The sequence below is a fragment of the Herpailurus yagouaroundi genome, unplaced genomic scaffold (genome assembly GCF_014898765.1).
Source record: "Herpailurus yagouaroundi ecotype Mexico unplaced genomic scaffold, PumYag 186, whole genome shotgun sequence".
NCBI classification, from domain to species: Eukaryota; Metazoa; Chordata; class Mammalia; order Carnivora; family Felidae; genus Herpailurus; species Herpailurus yagouaroundi.
In genome coordinates, this window is record NW_024412417.1 from 16,873,306 (window position 1) to 16,893,446 (window position 20,141).

The 20,141-nt window shown below is 39.2% G+C and overlaps 1 long non-coding RNA gene across 1 annotated transcript; it reads right to left on the reverse strand.

The window, feature by feature from the left end:
* Positions 1-689: 689 nt before the first annotated feature.
* LOC121043196 (uncharacterized) lies at positions 690-15,071 on the reverse strand. Its single transcript, XR_005796723.1, has 3 exons — positions 14,920-15,071; positions 12,310-12,471; positions 690-1,403 (listed from the first exon to the last, which is right to left on the reverse strand). It is a non-coding gene; the product is annotated as an uncharacterized LOC121043196 (long non-coding RNA).
* Between the last annotated feature and the right edge of the window lie 5,070 nt (positions 15,072-20,141).

Here is a 20,141-nt window from a genome sequence, read left to right on the forward strand (position 1 = left end):
TACTTCACATCGGTAATTACAGTTTGAATAATGAGAGCTCAATTATTTTGCTCTTTGCTTACTTTTACACCTGAAAGAACATCTTGGCGAATGTAATGCATCGTATGTGTAAGAGAGTTGCTGTGTGATGCAAAACTGATTCAGTGAAGAAAAGTGCAAGTAGGGGGTTGACTGTTTCTTGATAAAGTCTGTAATTTTGGATTAGATTCTGGTGACATTCACAAAGCCAATACCCTTTAAGATGCTGCTTTTATCACAGCACTTCGGGTGCTTCCCTTTCAATTTTAACTCAAGTGGAAGCTTGTTCCTTTTTTTTTTTTTTTCTTTTTCAAAATAAGGACAAGGAGCCAAGATGATTCATTTTACTTTTTACCTTATGTGAGTCATGCTGTGGTGTGTGAGCATCCTTCACCACATGACACTGCCTCAGCTGCAGGCTGCTGGAGTCCAAACCTAATTACTATCTGTTGAAGGGCTGTTGAAGAGATCTCGAAGGTTCTGCATATGTGACTCTAGGCTGCCATTTGCTAGCTCTAAAATGATGAGCTCTATAAATTCATACCATTAAGATACGCACATTGTTAACTAGTTTACGACTGGTTTAACTCTGTGAGGTAGTTACTTACTTACAATTCTCAAGTTTACTTTCCTTTGTGAAATCTTCCACATATTTGAAGGTTAAAAGAAAAAAGATTTTGACATGACTTTATTGGCATTCTAGATTAAGCGACATATTTAATAGAATGTTAGTTGCATTTATATAATAGTAAAATCCGGTTTTCTTTAGTGATTTGGGGGGGGGATGGAGGAGATCTTTTCTTCTTAGCTCCACCTTCCTTTCCCATAAGCAAAGACGTCTCCATTTCCCTCCACAATAGGAAGAATACAGAAGAGAATACTTGTTTCTCTTTCCATCCCATCATTTGCTATGAGGTTGAAAGAGCTAATCCAACTGGTAATGGATTAATATCTATTAGATTATTTTAGCAGTAGGTAACATTAATGTGTTCCAAAAGTAAGAACTTTTCACAATCTCTTGCACCGCTTGTCTCGTGCATTGCCGTGGTGAGCCAAAGCTTCCTCTCCATTTCTCCTTCTGGAGGCAAGCCTGGACTCCCAATTCTGATAGTGACTGGGTTTCTGAGGAAGCATGCAACAATCCATGCATCTGGCGAGGTGAATATATTTGCAGTCTAGTTTGAAAACTCTGCTCTTCCCATAGATGGATGTCAGGGAAGAGACGTGTAATTAGAGTAGCGGGTCCCCACCTTGGCCTCGGACCCCAGACATGCTTTCTGATCTGAATTTTTCCAAAAGCTCTTTACTTTAGAAAATTAATGGGCCGCTAGTTACAAAATCTAAGCTTGATCTCCATGTGGCATCTTGTACCGTCATGAAATAACCTAAAGAAAAGGAAGGATGATCATTGAAAGCCAAACAGAAATATCCGATTTAAAACATTTTTCTACACAGATGATAAACTAGTTTGTCAGAATCAAGTGTCTTGTGTGGTATCACCTCACTTTAACTTTGCCACTATTGATTGAATATATATTTACCCATTAATGTTATGGTTTGATATATTTATTCTATTTAACCGGTCTGCAGATTGCTCCTAGCTTTCTGGGGTATGAAGCTCTATTACATGGCAAACTGTGCCTGCACTATTCAATAATACAGCCATATGCAAATTTGGAGCCTTAAGAAATGCTGACAGATGATAAAATAATCATTCTAGGCATACGCTAATGGACAATGTAAATACTTTATTTGTATTCACTTTTATTAAAAAGTTTTTATACTGCTGGGGTGCCTGGGTGGCTTATTCAGTTAAGCAACTGACTCTTGAATCGGCTCAGATCATGATCTCATGGTTCATGAGATTAAGCCAGCATCGGGCTCTGTGCTGACAGCACAGAGCCTGCTTGGGATTCTCTCTTTCCCTATCTCTCTGCCCCTCTCCTGAGTGCTCTCTCTCTCTCTCTCTCTCTTGCTTGCTCTCGCTCGCTCTCTCTCTCCAAATAAATAAGGAAGCATTAAAAAATGTTTATACTGTCTGCAGTTCCAGATGACAAATAGAGCACAAGAGACCTCACTCAAGAGATGATAAAGGAAATTGAAAATATGGAACAGTGAGGTGAAAAAAAAAGGAGCTATTCACTGTAAAAAAAAAAAAACAAAAACTTTATGCAGGAAAAAGGAGGGGACTACTAGTGATAGATTCTAACAGGTTCATTCTAACAGGTTCTACCTCCTAATCAAATGGGAGTTTTAAAGGACACATCAGTGAAGGAAGTCACAGCTTAGGAAAGATGTTGTGGGGACTGTGATGAAAAAAGGAGTTGATCACCTGGATGGAAACACAGACGGACTTTACATCAGGATTGGCAACCGTGGCCCATAGGCCAAATCTAGTCCATGGTCTATTTCTGTAAACAAAGTTTTTATCTACATCTACTCATAGCTGTATTTTCTTTGTGTGCTTTCATGTATGATGGCAGAGGTAAGTAGTTGTGACCAAGACCACTTGGCTTTCAAAATATTTCCTATCTGGCTTTTTACAGAAAAAGTTTGCTGATCCCCCTCTAGACTTAGGAATGGAATTCTGCATAGGTGACCAGAGAGAGAAATGGGATTCAAAAGAAAGAGTCGGTGGAGGTGGTGTGGTGTTAAACATCTACATCACCTTCCATCTCCTACCTTTCTTATGTCATGAAAGAGTAGGACCCATCCAGGACTGAAAGAGTGAAAAATCGACTCAAACAGAAAAAGCAAAGAGCACCCGGGCATTATTCACGCTCTGAAAACAAAACAGATAAAGCCAGCTGCAAAGTTAACAGAAAACATTGTTTCACTCAAGAAATTATAGCAATTGTAAAATGCTCTTAACAACTCCCTCTCCGGCTGAGCACTGCTTTCTTACCAATGATGCTCTGACCCATTTTGCAATTTTCGTTTTTTACCAGGGGTACTGAATTGCTGACTCTCTTTCACCTTGGCATACCTAATGCCTGGTTAACCCCACTTCTCCCAATCCTGCCTCAGAAAGAGCAACCAATCCAGAATTGGTCACTGCCTCCCTTAGCCCTCTTCAGAGTCCTGCAGTGGGAAACCAAACCTGACAACAGACACTTGGCTCCTCTTCTTGTCCGGCTGAGTCCTCTAGAGTGCACTTCCTGGTTGAGAATTAACAAATCGTATTTTAAACTTGCTCCTGGACATCTGTAGTTGATCAGGCTTTAATAGCTATTAATGTATAATATCTAAGAAGGGAAGAGCATGACTCTCATATAAATGTGAAACGAACGCATGTCAAAGATATTTAACTCAATTAATGAAGGAACCAATAAAGTTATAGGGAGGTAACGTAATAAAAAACATAGTAGGGTGGGAGTGCAAGGTTAGATATAAAGCTGGTTAAAACTACAACCTCGGGGCGCCTGGGTGGCGCAGTCGGTTAAGCGTCCGACTTCAGCCAGGTCACGATCTCGCGGTCTGTGAGTTCGAGCCCCGCATCGGGCTCTGGGCTGATGGCTCAGAGCCTGGAGCCTGTTTCCGATTCTGTGTCTCCCTCTCTCTCTTCCCCTCCCCCGTTCATGCTCTGTCTCTCTCTGTCTCAAAAATAAATAAACGTTGAAAAAAAAAATTAAAAAAAAAAAAACTACAACCTCTAGGGTTATCTTTTCTACTTGATACAAGTCATTTGCATCTCTATGAAACAAAAACATAAAAAATAACCTCTATTCTAGAATTGTAAAAATAACACAGACAATAAAATATCAATCCTAGGAGTGCGCTAAAAGAATATTTAATAATCTCTTTTGCTTTACATAAGTTTCAGGTAATCTCTCTTATAATGCCAATCCTAGCAGGCATTGATTATCTCTCTGTGCCAGGTAAACTATGAGTGCATTATATTTTTATTTTTTTGGTAAGGTAGAATCCTTGTCTTGGGAGAATGAGGGGAACTTTTGTGCTATTCACATGGACGCTTCGGCCCCATGCAGAATTTCTGATATTTGTAAGGTTTACCCCATAATAGCTGGATCTTGCCTGCTAATCCTACAGCAAAGCTGACAGGTGATAAACCACCCATATATGCAAAGATCCCAATGAACATCCTCAAATCCTTCCCTGAGGAAGCCAAGACTACACTGGATGTTAAGTAACTTGAATTTAAATTAAAAAAAAATACATAAATGGAAAAGCTGGAAATAAAGTTAAATAAATCGCCAGCCCTCACCAAATATTTCAAGACAGTCTTCAGAACAAAAGAGAAATCTAGGTAAAACAAAAATACCTATTTTTTCTTAACCAGAGGAGAATATATAACCTTAAGAAACAAAATCTGTATTCTCAGAGAGATTCAAAAAGATGTTGCACCGTAAAGAACAGGATAGTATGAAAAAGGGAAATTAAAACAAAAACAAAAACAAAACCCTCTTGGACGTTTAAAAAACACTGCCAAAACAAGATTCAAAAGAAAATTTGAAAAAAAAAAAAAAAAAGATAAGAAATACCTAAGAATGCAGAACAAAAATTCGAAAAACTCATGATAAATAATTTAATGTCAACTGGTGATGTGTGGGTCAAATCCTTGAAGTGTTTGCAAATGGATATATATTTTGTTGATTTAAATATCTAGTACTGTAGTGTATATTTGAAAGTTGCTAACTGAGTGAATCTTAAAGGTTTTCATCACAAGAAAGAAATTGTAGCAATCAAAAAATTAAAATTAATACATACATACATACATACTTACATACACACCTAGCATGTCAGTAACAAGTGTGGGTTACTTCTTGGATAAGTTCTGCACAAGTTGCTCTGTGTGGGGGTGGGCGGGACGTAAGTATAAAAAAATTAGGGGCGCCTGGGTGGCTCAGTTGGTTGAGCATCCGACTTCGTCTCAGGTCATGATCTCACAGTTTGTGGGTTCGAGCCCCGCATCAGGCTCTGTGCCTGCTCAGAGCCTGGAGCCTGCTTCAGATTCTGTGTCTCCTTCTCTCTCTGCCCCTCCCCCGCTCACCCTTTGTCTCACTCTGTTTCTCAAAAAAAAAAAATAAAATAAATGTAAAATTAAAAAAATAAAAATAAATTATAAAACATTAGAAACCTCTAAACATAGAGATAATTTATGATCTATGTCACTCAGCTCTATACAGAAATCTCCTTTTTTAAATGAAAAAATCAATTTTCGAAAAATTAAAAATATTTCCTACTCTTGCATTAACTTTCACTGTGACTAGTCTTCTAAACATTTGGAAAAATTCACAAGGAGCATGAGACATTGACAGTAATACTCTCTGGCCCTCAGGGTCTCTGACAATGATGAATGATGAGCCTTGGCATGTGTATTGTAGGCACTGTTATTTGTTGTGCACATAGCCTCCTGCCCTCAAAAAGAGCAAGAATGCAGTGCAATAAGATATTTTTCTCCAACTGCATTGATGTTTCTGAAAAGCCTTACGTGGACTGAGACATGGTGTAAAATTGATCCTCGGAGATAAAAGCCAATGAAATGTCATCATTGCTGGATGAGGCCAAGGGCTCACAAAACACGGCTAATGGGTAGGTTCCCAAGACTTTTCTCCACTCCTAGAACTCATACAAAGGACACTTAATTAGCCTGCCTGGATTATAGACCTCTTAATCACCATGATTCACAGGTTAAATTAAAATTAACAACACTACGCAATTGCTCCTCTATGGAAAGAACACAGCTGTAACCAACAAAAAGGATTAAAAACAGCAAGTCAAAAGAACGGAAATGGATGGTTTGGGGATTCGTTGCCTGTTTTCAGATTTTCATCTTCCAGTCTCTAACACCCTTCTTATTGCTTGTCTTTAGTGGGCTCATGAGTATTTTTCTTCCTTTTCTTTGTCACCTCTGTGGCTGTTATCTTACTTTTGAAGAAAGCCACAAAAGGAGGTTCTGGGAACTTGCTAATCACTTCACTATCAGAGTGAACATTTACCGACCCTCAACATTTTTCTACCCAAATGGAGCCAAAGTAAAGGATCAGTGCTAACATCTATTATTTTTATTTTGTTTCCTGATAGTGTAGTATGTTTATTACATTAATTTAAAATATTATTAAGTTTGGAAATGGGATAAAAGACAGATGTAGACAAATTCAGCCCTTGAGGATTTAAATTTAAATACGATTCTGGAGTCTAGTAAGTCAGTATGATAACTTTTGGACCATTAAAATGTGACACCCAATGTCTTTGGGTCAGCTTCTTCTATGAGAAACTAATGAAAAACAATGAACTCTTAACCCAAATAAAGTCACTAGGGAAATTAACACAAAATTCCATTGCGTAAATAAATTCAGTTTTATGGACTCACTAGGCCCAATGCGTAGAATAGTTAAGAATACTTGGTTTAAAAACAGAATACCTTCTGTGATTGAAATAACACTCACGGATTCTTCAGTGTAATTATACTAGTTAAGTGACACAGACTATTAAGAAAAGAGTTTAATGTCTTAGCAAAGAGTATCTAGTAAAGAAAAATCAGAGTTTCAGGGTTCAGGTTTTCAAATTTTTTCCACAATTCCGTCTTTGCGGATCATTAATTACTCCATTTGTTTGTTTTGTTTGCTTTTACCATGTATCCTGTTCAGGTGTTCCAAGCCTCAGAAGAAAACAACCAATGGTTTTAATCAAATTGCTCATCACTCAGGTTCCTTGCCATGTATGCGGTCTCCCAAAGCAAACTACAAACGTACTCACAGCACACACTTGTGTCATTCCCTTCATCCAAACCAATGCCTTCTTTTGCTTTCCTGATTAGCAGCAAGATTAATAAACCATAGAAATAAAATACCTAACTACAAGAAAATGATAATTTTACATTTTGTTCAATCGTCACATGCCGGAAGCAACAGCGATCACACGCAAGTGATCATAAAAGGCTTTTGTATTTACCACTTCGGTTGATTGGATATTACTTAGGCAGATAAACCTGTTTTTTTTGCTCCTGTTCTGTGAATTTAAGTGAAAAATAGTATTAACCCGTAAAAATTGAATCATATTTAGATGCACATATTTTGCACATTTAGCTACGCATTAGACAAATTACAATACAAGAACAGTTGGGCTGTGCCACATTTGGCCTCTATTATTAGTAACCACATAAGCCGCTAATACCCCATCAGGTCCCACTCTCAGAAATTCTGCTGTAGGTTGGGATGTAGCTTGGGCATCAGGAATTTTAAAAGCTCCCCAGTTGAATCTAATATGAAGCAAAGTTGAAGAACCACTGATATAAATAAGTCATTTTTTAAATATTTACTTATTTCTGAGAGAGAGAACACACACGTGCCAGCAGGGGAGGGTCAGAGAGAGAGGGAGACAGAATCCTAAGCAGGCTCCACACTGTCAGCACAGAGTCTGATGCGGGGCTCCAATTCACAAACCATGAGAACATGACCTGAGCTGAAATCAAGAGTCACATGCTTAACCGACTGAGCCACCCAGGTGCCCCTAAATGCATTATTTTAAATGATAATATCCTGGGCTCACATTATAGCAGGTCTAGCTATAGCTAGCATTTCTCCTCATTACTATATGGGAACTTAAACCAGTGTTTTCTTTTTTTTCTTTTTAGGTTTTCTTAAAATTTATTTATTTTCAGAGAGAGGGAGAGAGGGGGAGAAAGGCAGAGGCGGGTGGGGAGAGAATCCTAAGCAGGCTCCGCACTGTCAGTGCAGAGCCTGATGTGGGGCTCGAACTCACAAACCGTGAGATCATGACCTGAGCCGAAATTAAGAGTTAGACGCTTAATCAACTGAGCTGCCCATGCACCACACCAGTGCTTTCTCTCCTTTTGATATCGTGGTGTATATAGAAAATTGTGAAATTCGTGGGGCTCACTGCAGATAGGGAAAGCTAAATGTAGCCGAGCAACCAGCCCGGAAACTTCAGCTGCCCCAGTTGGAGCTAGACTACCCCACGGCTGAAGGGGGTCAACACTGAGGCATTCCAGTAACCCATTCAGGGCAATTCAAAGGTTGACACATGTTGCTTTAATTACACTAAAATGTAGAGTCATTGAACATCAAACAAACAAATAAATATAAGTGAAAGTTACTTGCTTGGATCCCCCCACCCCATTCCCACCCTTTCTTAGAGGCTGAGTTCAGAGCTCATTTAGAAGACTCTCAGGGGGGCGCCTGGGTGGCTTGGTCGGTTAAGCGTCGGACTTCGGCTCAGGTCATGATCTCACGGTCCGTGAGTTCAAGCCCTGCGTCAGGCTCTGTGCTGACAGCTCAGAGCCTGGAGCCTGTTTCAGATTCTGTGTCTCCCTCTCTCTCTGCCCCTCCCCTGTTCATGCTCTGTCTCTCTCTGTCTCAAAAATAAATAAACGTTAAAAAAAAAAGAAAAAAAAAAGAAGACTCTCAGGGCCCCTGGATGGCTCAGTCAGTTGAGCGTCTGACTTAGGCTCAGGTCATGATCTCACGGTTCATGGGCTCGGGCCCACATTGGGCTCTGTGCTGACAGCTCAGAGCCTGCAGCCGGCCTCAGATTCTGGGTGTCTCTCTGCCCCTCCCCTGCTCATGCTCTCTCTGTCTCTCAAAAAGAAATAAATGTTAAAAAAAAATTTTTAATAAACAAAAATAGAAGACTCTCTTAGGCTGGACTGAGCCTCTGAATACTTAGGCAATGTCAGGGATTCCAGAGGTACACCTGACACAAATTCATCTTTCATTCCTGATTCATGGAAAAAGTAACACAATTATTTACTTAAGCCCAGAGTCATTCCAGAACAAATCCCACCAATATGACCATGGGTCTCCTTACTCAAGGTGAGGCAAGGTTAGAATTGTCACTTCCTTTATCTTACCTTAAGCTTTATTATGAGAAAATATGGAGAACTTAATAACTAGAGCACCTGAACCTAGTAAAAATGGAATTTAAAAGCTATAAAATCATAGCAGTATAAAAAAGGAACCAAAGTTGATTTTTATTAAAATTACATCTTTTTAATAGGAACAAGAAACATATAGCATGTGGGATGGGAATATAAAATAAGACAGAAGAGGCTGATTTTAATTATGCTTAATTACAGAACTGCACATGTGGGACTATGACAAAGCAGATCACATTTGGCTTTAATTATTTCTGCTGAAAACAGGTAGGATGAACTGTATGAAATTAAATCATCAAGGAGGGGTTGTACTGAGGCAAATTTCATATTTAAAATTTGCAGGTGGAAAACATTTAAATATGCAATAACAAGGTTCAGAAGTTTTACTTAGGAAGTGTCGCAACGGCCATCATTTCATAATTTCTTTGAACAAGTTTTAAAGCAGGTGCTTTCTTTAGGAATTGCATTCCTCATTGTGGGGAACGTCCATGTCATTGGACCTAAGAAATCACTTGGAGAATCTCTGGTTCATTCAAAGATTACAAACGCTATTGTATCTTTCTGGTGAAGATGTTTTCCTTTTTCAGAAATGGCAACTCAGATATTTGCTTTTTTGCAAATCTTGACCTCCTTTGGTCTCGACAGATTATCTGGCTTCCTACTTCACAGCAGGATGGAGGAGCTAGTGGGATGCTTTTTCAATGCCTGGTACCAAATCCATTGACCTGTTGCACCTCGGTCTGCCATCTGGAGGTGTCTCCCCTCCCTTCAGAAGGAAAATCATTCTTGCCATCATTGGCCTGTGTCCATCTCCCCCTCTGCTGATCTTCTTCCAGTGGCCTCCCTTAGCCACTCCACTTTCTGGAATGCATTGGCCTTGTTCTGCTTTGACGTCTGCCAACATGCCAAGCTCTTTCCTGCCCCTGCTTCAGAGCCTTTATGTAACTCTTCTTCCTTTGCCCAAAATATTCTTCCCCATGCTCCTTCCTCATTCAGAACTCAGCTTAAATGTCAACCGAGAGTGGCTTTCTGTGGCAATTATTTCCAAGCATCCTCCCTAAACCTCCTTGTCTGGCTCATCCATTGATTTTATTTCCTAAATCACTCTTAACTTTCTTTCTCTTTATTTTTAATATCCTTACCACTAGCCAAAGTGGGACAGGTTACTATTACTTGTTTCCTAAACTACTATAAAATGTCCTTAATAATTTTCCACTGGGCAGGAGTTATACGAAAAATATTTATACTCTCAACCGGACAAGCATCAACTAATAAGAGCAGATGCTGGCTATGGTTGTATGATAGCATTCTGGAGGCCCCCCCGCTGCCCCAGCAACTCTTTGGTTGCTTGATTCCGGCACGGGGTCGGGACTGCTCAAATGGCAGTAAGGCACTTGGGCATGGGGTAGCAACTACTTCTAATGAGAATGAAATTATTTCAGTTTTTTTAACAATCAGTATGGTTGCACCATTGCAAAGTGACTGGTGCATACAATCAATAACATAGTTACCCGATTCCTCACATCTAAACAAAAGGGATCTTTAATAAATACACACACATATGACCAACAGTTCTTGGATGCCTTAGCGCTTTACTACATCTTTAATACTGTCTTGTTCACGATCCTATGGGCTCTCCCCGTTAGAGGCAAGCAGGAAACCGAACTGTAGGATGCATTCATAGGGCAGAGTATGTGCATGTCCTCAGCAGAATTTTGACTGAACACCAGCTCAAAGGACAACATTACAAAGGCAAGGAAAATTCCAGTGCCATACCACATAGTCACAAATGAGTGACTATGTAGATGTTAGCCTGAGATGAAATTATAGTTTTATGGATAATAGAAAAACATCTTGGTAAAATATACTCAAAGTCAATAAAACATCAATACCTTTTGACTTGGTAATTCCAATCTTATAAATTCACTTGAATAAAAAAGAAACACACATTGTTCAGTACAAGGATGTTAACTGCAGTATCTTTTTTGATAAAGAAATTTCATATTTCTTCTATGACTTCTATTTGACTATGATTAGTCAAATAATGCATGGTTCAACTATACCAGATGCAGGAGGCAGCCATTAAAAATGAGAATTGTGTTCAAAAGCATGGCAGATGTTTATTATATATTATCAAGTAGAAAATCAATCTATACAGTAGAATGTGTAGTGTGGTTCCAATTTATATAGAGATCAAGTGATTAAGTTATATGATGAGAACATAAATAATTTTCTTCTTTATGTTCTTCTGTATTTTTTAAATGTACTTCAGAGGACAGGAATTGCCTTTATAAGAGGGGGAATGCCAATACATGTTATTGGAAAAAATACCAGTATATTATTTTTGAAAGGAGTGTACCAACTTGCTCTACTGATAATTGTGATCGATTGTGAAAAACAGACCTCTAAATGTCTACGACGCATGGATAATGAAAGAGATTTTGCTGAACAGAGTGAATACTACTTTCTGAGCTTTTTTCTGTGATTTTTTATGATGCTTTAAGATGACGCAGCAGACATTTTTTTTCCTAAGACACAAGAGCAAATTTTCTTGAAGATTATTTATGCAAGTATCTTTTACGTGCTAAAAGATTAAAATAATAGAGTCAAAACGTATAATACCAGGCAATACGAAGGGCAAAAACAGATTCAGAGTCCTGCTCTAATTTTTCAAAAGAGCACTGTGTTCCCTCATTGCTTGTCTCCATTAAAAAGACCTATGTGCGGGCGCCTGGGTGGCGCAGTCGGTTAAGCGTCCGACTTCAGCCAGGTCACGATCTCGCGGTCCGTGAGTTCGAGCCCCGCGTCGGGCTCTGGGCTGATGGCTCGGAGCCTGGAGCCTGTTTCCGATTCTGTGTCTCCCTCTCTCTCTGCCCCTCGCCCGTTCATGCTCTGTCTCTCTCTGTCCCAAAAATAAATAAATGTTGAAAAAAAAAATTAAAAAAAAAAAAAGACCTATGTGCTTAACTTCTCAATGACTTTTAAAACTTTGCATAAATTAAAGAGGGATGGGATGACATCTGAGAATAATGTCAAGCTAAGAAAACTTCTGTTGTTCACAGGCCAAAAACGCTTCAGCCCATTCCATCAAATGAGGCTGATGCATTCTGGGTCAAAGAAATTTTCATTCAAACCCTTGTTTCATTTATTTTCTTTTCAGTGTCAAGTGGCTACGTGTTTATTCCAGCTGACAAAATCCTTAGTTAGGGAATACATGAGGAATGCCTGTCGAAAATCAACTCAATGGTACTGTTTGGCTCTTCAAATTGAGCAAAGTTTCCTGTAAGTGTGTTTCTCATTACTTAAGTGTATTGTTATGGCTAACAAAAATTACATCTTCAATTTGTAAGCCTCTTAAAAGGCTTCTCATTTATTCCGGCATAATAAACCTTCTTTTTTCTCGGGCAAAAGAAATTACTAATAGCCTTAAATACCTTTTTGGTTCCTTTTCTTTCATTTGTATTGCCATCTTTGATACACTGCTTCATTTCCTTCATTATTTGTCTTGCTACAGGTAACATTTTGTCCTCCAATATGTCCTGCTCGATGATTTTTCTAAGGCTCCAGTTTTATCAAATCATTTTGCTTTCTTATATCTGCAAAGACAACTTGTTGACCAAGAACTCTGACACAACTCGGTCTGGCATCAGCATGCCTCCATTAGGCTACACTATCTTCCCAACCTACCCAAACCATCTGCCAACATACATTCTCTCAAGTAGGCTGATTGCGCTCCTTTTTGCTACATGCATGTTGTTCTGTCCTTTTATATCATTCCCCATCTAAAATAATTATTTCTGGGCCTCTCCTCCTACGCTTAACCAAATGAGTACCCTGTCTGTCTCAATTCTTTTAAATCTTTTGACAATCACTTTTAGTTTTCTCACAATTCCACCAGTGGATTTAATGATCTCGAATAGCTACCTAACCTGTACATATATAGGTGTTGCTCTACTAAAACTATAAGCTTTTTGTTGATGAAGATTGTGTCTTAGACTTGTGTCACTTAACCACTAGAATAAAGTGGAGCATGTATGAATTGGGATTTTGGAGAAATCACCTAATTATACTACCTCTTAATATATGTTCCAGAATATGATGACTAGATTTCGAACTGCTTTCTAAATTTTTTTTTCAACGTTTTTTTATTTTTTATTTTTTTTTATTTTTGGGACAGAGAGAGACAGAGCATGAACGGGGGAGGGGCAGAGAGAGAGGGAGACACAGAATCAGAAGCAGGCTCCAGGCTCCGAGCCATCAGCCCAGAGCCTGACGCGGGGCTCGAACCCACGGACCGCGAGATCGTGACCTGGCTGAAGTCGGACGCTTAACCGACTGCGCCACCCCGGCGCCCCTAGAACTGCTTTCTAAAGGTATGAATTTAGCCAATTACCCATGAATGTGTGTGAAGGAAGTGACTTGGAGACAGGAAGAGATATCTGAGCTCTTTCATTTCTTAAATCTTCACACACTTCTTGTTTATCAGGTACTGGGTAGACGTTGATAGATAAAATTCAGTGCCAAAAATGTTTATGACACTTATAATCTAATTGGGGTAAAAGATAGGATATTAGTTATCAGGTATATGCACATGTAATTTATAAATTGCTATAAATGCTATTAACAAGTATAAGTGTTATTGATATAATGTTATAACTGACATTGACAAGATGCAGTAATGGAGAAAAATGGATGCAGGAAGGAAAGAGTACAGTTAGGTAAGTTGTTTGGAATGATCTTGGTAGAGGTGACTTTACTTTGGGACCCACAAGGAAGGAGCCAGCCACATGGAGAGAAGGTGTGGGACATTTCAGATTCTGGGAATTGTATATGAAAAAGCTTAAAAGTGGGAGCAGGGGCGCCTGGGTGGCTCAGTCAGTTAAGCGACCAACCCTTGATTTCAGCTCAGGTAAACATCTCAGGGTTTGTGAGATCGAGTCCCGCATCAGTCTCCCTGCTGGTAGTGTGGGGCCTGCTTGGCCCCTTTCTCTCCGCCCCTCCCTTGCTCACATGCGCATGGTCTCATGCGCATGTATATGCTTACTCTCTCTCTCAAAATAAATAAATAAACTTTTAAAAAAATGTGGGGAGAAAGAAAAAATGGTAGTTTTGAAACATGAAAGAGAAGCGAGCAAAGTGAGGGTAGAGTAGCATGAGACAAGAATGGAGACGTTCTAAGGATTCTAGAACACACAGGGCATCGCTGTCCTGTAAAAATTTGTGCATCTGATTTAAACTAAAATGTGAGTTGATTTATTCTTTAAGGTCAGCTTTAAAGCTACATGGAACACACAGAATATATCCGATAACACAATGGGTTTTGCTGTTGTTTTATAAAACTATGTTGTTTGTTGAACCATATCACCACACATAATGAAAAATCATAATGACCTAGGTTAGATATTTTTAACTTTTACAATGATCATTAGACAATTGTCAGTTTTTAAATAGCTATTATTTTATTGTTCTTAGAGTTATTTTATTGCCCTTTATTGTCCTGATGTTTTATTTGTTTCACTGGTGATTAAATAAAAATGCCTCCAGTTCAGCTACACTAAACTTCTTTTTTTAATAATATGTGGAAATAATCTTCTGTCTCTTGGTCATTTAAGTCCAGGCAGATCATTAGGAGACACTGATGTAGGATGCCCCACCCTTCATCTGCTTATATGCAAACCCAAGACTCAAGTGTTCTGATGAAAATAATCTTTCAGTGATCTTTGATAGTGTCAAATTCAAAAGCATCCTTTTGCCTCTGTGTAACTATAATTAAAGCTAATTGGAGCCACTTCATTCTTTCATTTAATATAGTTATTGTCTTTCTCCACCTATTATCTTAGACTTCATTTGCCAGCTACTACTTTTCTCAGCCTCTCAAAGAATGGCTCAGAGTAAGTTAATTGTGTTTCTGTGGAGTCGAACCTTGGGGAGGAAAGAAAAAGCCTGAATCTATATCCCCTAATCTGTACTACCCTTTCCAATTCGTGATACAAAATGACCTAATTCAATCAAATTAGCTGAAAACATGTAGCAGGTTAGCTTACACGGCCCTCGTGTGATTGCCATCGTGAAATCACGAAACACATCCAATTTTAAACTGATCTTGAAGTGAGATGGGTAGATGTTAAATAATCCTCTATTTCCTCTCACTGTGTTTCAGTGACAAATTCCATTTCGAACAGTTACATGATTACAAGCCCTGAAATTCAATTTCATGATGAATAATTAAGCACCACTCTTCAGAGTCCCTGGGAGAAATCACATTCTCTGCATCACAAACACTTGGAATAATCGATTGGGAGTCAATTGGCAAAATACTTGAGATTTAATTTGCAGTTCTGAAGGATCCTCCTTTACTTCAGCTATCAGGGAGTGAAGCTGAAGCTTTCTCCCCTTCCCATGTATATGAGAGGGGGTGGGGGGTCCCCGCAGGATTTTATCTTGTTTTGGTATTGTGTCACACTGCAATGCAGTATTCCTTACTTGGTTTTTAAAGGATATTCACACAAGAGAGGTCCTATTTATTTAAACATTCTTTTAGAGCCACAGGTGGAAACAATGAAGAACATAATTGAACATTTTTTCTTTACTTTTTTATTCTGGAATTCAGGGGATAGTCAAAGTGGGAGTGTTGTATAGAGATAAAACTACTTTTTCTCGAGAAAAAAAAAACTAGATACCAACTCCTTGGATGGAATCTATAGAAAATGGGTTAATTTCTCTGAGTCTCATTGCTTTATCTGTAAAACGGTATAATATTACTCAATTTTGTTATGAAGATTAAATGACATTGTAAGTAAAAGATCCTTCCCACTGTCCTTGGCTGGAGTAGACCGTTCTCTCTAAAGACAAAGTCTGGATCATTCCTCATTCATAGACTAGAGAAAGGTTCCAGGGATGGTATTCAATAGGGTTTCCATTAATTTTTTTTTCTTACCTTGAGTATACACAGGAGAGGGTATTGATTGAAACACTGTCTCTCCACACAACAATGCCTCGTCCTCAGCCCAGTGCAGCCTGGCCAGGCTGTGCCACAGATGGTGAGGGTGGATGAAAACAATTCTTAGCTCACAGGTTGTAAGAACAAAAAACAGATGGTGGGCCAAATTTGTTTAGAGGATGTGGAAGAAAGAGCCTAAGCTGAGAGAGATGCTACCTGGAGTGTAGGTCAGCAGTTAGGTCCTTGCTATAAATAACTCTGTGCAACCCAAGCGCAAGCATTTCCTTTGGGCTTCATTTTTATTATATGGGGAAAAAAAAAAAAAGAGGATGAATTTGGTCATGTTTGAGTTTTCTTCCAGCTCGAAATTCTCTGTCTCCAAATCTCAGTGTCCCTAAAAAAAGCAAAGGCAGAGCCATCTAGCTCTGGCCAGGTGCTTTTTCTGGACCCTGGGGTCTGAGATTTGCAAAGAGATCTGTGTTCTACTCTGTGAAGTAATATTGGCCTGTCTACTCACTGTTTGGAAACTCTTCTAGGGGAATCTGAGAGGACACTTCCGTTACTTACCTTTGAAGCCAATGGGATACTTTTCTCTGTGACTAGAGGGAAAAGGAAGGGGCCAGGCGTAGACAGCCATAGACAATACACAAACAAACAAGCATGCTTATGTATCAGTGAAACATTACTTATGGTCACTGGAACTGGAATTTTGTACAATTTCCATTTTTCACAAAATATAACTCTCCTTTTGATTTTTTTCCATTTACAAAGTCAAAGTATTTTAAAAGGAGAGAATTATGTGGCTTTTGCTTATAAAAAAGAGGCAATGACATCTACAGAAAAATAAGGAATGAAAAGTATGATGGGAAAGAGGTAGATGTTTGGAGATAAAGTGGGAGTGTTAGAGTCAAACGGAACTGGATTTGAATCTATTCTTTCCCCTTTCACTGGCTCTGTGACTTCCAACACAAGTCTGCTGAGTATGCAGCTTTCTCATCTGTAAGATGGTGATAACAATGCCCACCTGATTGGGCTATTCTAAGGATTAAATGAATCATTCTGTATAATGGTTCTTGTATACAGAAGGTACTCAATAAACACCATTGTGACTAGTCTTTTTGTTACTGTGTTTTGGGCAGAATGGGTCCCCTAAAAGTCATGTCCTGGTCATAAGAAGTTGAATTGATTTTTTTTTTAACATTTATGTACTTTTTGATGGAGGCAGTGTGAGTGGGGGAGGGGCAGGGAGGCACGAATCCAAGGCAGTCTCCAAGCTCTGGACTGACAGCACGGAGCCTGATGTGGGGCTCGAACTCACGGAGCTTGAGATTATGAGCTGAGCTGAAGTCAGATGCTCAACTGACTGAGCCGTTCAGGCACCCCTGCTGGGTTGGCAGGTTTCAAGGAAGGCAAAGGGGAATTGCAGCAGCAGATGGAATGGAGGTTGCTAACCAGCTGACCTTCAGATGGAGGGCATTAACTCAGACTATCCACGTGGCCCAGTGAGATCACAAGAGTCCTTCTAAGAGGAAGAGTGAGGCAGAAGAGAGAAGAGCAAGGAGATGGTGAAAGGGAGAACGTGACTCACTATTGCTGGCTTCAGAGGTGGGTAGGAGCAGCAAAATTGGGGATGTCATCAGTCTCTAGATGCTGGAAAAGGTAAGAAAATGGATTTTTGCCTTGAGCCACCATAAAGAAATGCAGGCCTACCAATACCTTGATTTTCATCTAGTAAGGCTCATTTCACACTTTGGGCTTCCAGAATTGTAAGTCAGTAAACGTGCATGATGTTAAGCTACCAAATTTGTGGTAATTTGTTATAGCACTAGGAAACTAATTATACTATTGTTATTCGTGCAAAAAAACAATAACAGCAACAGTTGTTCACCAAGGTACGTATACCTCTCCTTCCGTAGTGCAGAGGTTTTGCTGAAAATGGCTTCTGTCAAAACTCCAGAAATAGCACAATTAAAACACCAAATTAATAAATAGAATTTAGTAAGAGTCTATTGTGAGTATAACAACAGTCTTCTAAGTGGGAGCTTTCAAATTCAAAGACTGGTATGAGGCGATGGGACGTGGTAGTTAGTAAGCAAAAATGAAGAAGCGGTTTACATTTCCAGTGGGGGTTCCACAAACAGGAGTTTGGTTAGAAGTGATTATCTCCTAGCATTTTCTGAAAGATGATTTAAGTTTATGATTGTTGGAGGCATTTACAAGGAAGAACCTAAGTTTTTCTCATATTAACGACATAAGATTGATTTAGCTTTGCTCACGTGGATTCAGGGACTTATGCCTGCTCAGGGACTTCTTAAGCCTGGTCTCCATTTTGTATTTCAATTATTCCTCCCTTGCGTGCTTCTCTCAACAAGCTGAGTGCGTGGCCAGCTAGTACAACATTCCTCTCAGTTACCCCTGTTGGTGTTGCCAGGCCAGGGAATCCCATATTTGCTTTTTGCACTAGCTGAGTCAGGATGGACGGCCATGTAGTCCGTGTGAACATTGAGTTCTTGTGCTCGTCGACTCCTGATGGGTATCCTTTGATGTATAAGTGGCTGCTGAAAGGCATTTCCAATCCCTGAAAGACTACAGTGCACGAGAGGTGTTCATATGACAACTCTCAGGAGAAGAACAGCCAAGAGCTGAAAAATTCACCAGGAACCAAAATTTAACCAATTAAATAAATCAAATGGCTCATAATAAGATTCAGGTTTTACCTTGCTAAGCAACCTACATTTTGCTTTTGGGGTAACATGTAATAGGCTGTCGACTTTGTTCTGAGTTATTTACATAGGCACAGCCTGATGTGTTAGCAATCACCTAGCATCATGATTACTTAGGACGAGATGAACAACAGGATGCTTCATTTTAGGAAGTGGTGTTGCAAGGTGACCTTTTACGGAAATTAGGACTCCAAATGATGCGAGCAATCAGGTAATTTAAGGAGAGGCATTTCTGTGGAAACAAAAGGAAAACAAAGGTGAATTTTAAACAAAGGCGAAAAGGTTAACAAAGGTTGAAGTTCAAACAAATTAAAGATTCAAGTTTCTGAGCTTGGAGGGCAGCCAGTTGGGAAAATCTCTAGATCTGAGTTGGCAGCGTCTTCAGGTGGTAGAAGAAGGATGGCAACTGATTGAGTCTAATGGATTTTCCTGGTTGACAGTTTGACTGACTTTGATGCTACATTCGGTGTTGTCGTGAACTGTCTTGAGTGGCTCAGACAGTAACAGACATGAAGGTTGTCTGTGTATATGTTGTGGTGGTTTCTCTGGAGTTGATGATAAGTAGATAAAGTGTCAAGCACCCTTAACAGGACTAGAATCTGAAAATGGGTACACTACAATTTCCTACGGAAACACCTTTTTTATAGTCTTCCCATTCTTATCAAAGATATTTATAATGAAATGTCTTTGTAAAAGAAGTCTTATTAACAAGTATAAGTCATGTTTCCTTCAAATAGTCTTGTTAAGGGGCTCCTGGGTGGCTCAGTCGGTTAAGCGGCCGGCTTCAGCTCAGGTCATGATCTCACGGTCCGTGAGTTCGAGCCCCGCGTCGGGCTCTGTGCTGACAGCTCAGAGCCTGGAGCCCGTTTCGGATTCTGTGTCTCCCTCTCTCTCTGACCCTCCCCTGCTCATGCTCTGTCTCTCTCTGTCTCAAAAATAAATAAATGTTAAAAAAAAAATTAAAAAAAAATAGTCTTGTTAAGCTCGGCTTAATTATTTTCACAAATGAAGGAAGAATAGTGATTCTATGCATATTCTCAAATATGAACCTTTCAGTCAAAGCTTTGGTTTTGACCAAGGGGTTTTATTGACTCCATAAAGTCAACCTGAGTACTTTAAAATTGTTGGGTAGTAAAAAATTTTTACTGAGATCTTAACAGTTTCTTTAGGCTAAGAAGCCAAACTAAGAACTTGTTTAATTGTGTCCTGTTACACAAAGAGAATCGATTCTTATTGAACTTAGGTAAGTACATATGTTGTCATGAAAAATAAAAATATTAAGAGTTCCTGAATTCTGGAGGGAGCAGGTAGGGAGAAAAATAAATGTTTCAAGGTCTGTTTACAAAAGTATATTTTACCAAATTACTGTAAGTTGTAAAAGGCTTACAAAAGAGGAGAAACGGGGGTCTTTTAAATCTGGAAAACAAAACGCTAAGGAACAGTGTTTTAAATGAAGTTATAAATATTATAATCTTCTTCATTAGTACATTGGATCTCCTGTGATCCTTGTTTTGCTTCATCTTTGGTTAGCAGCTTTCTGAACTATTCAGTTTCATTTAGAGTTTTAGAAATTCTTCCTTAGTTCAGTTGTTATGATCTTAAA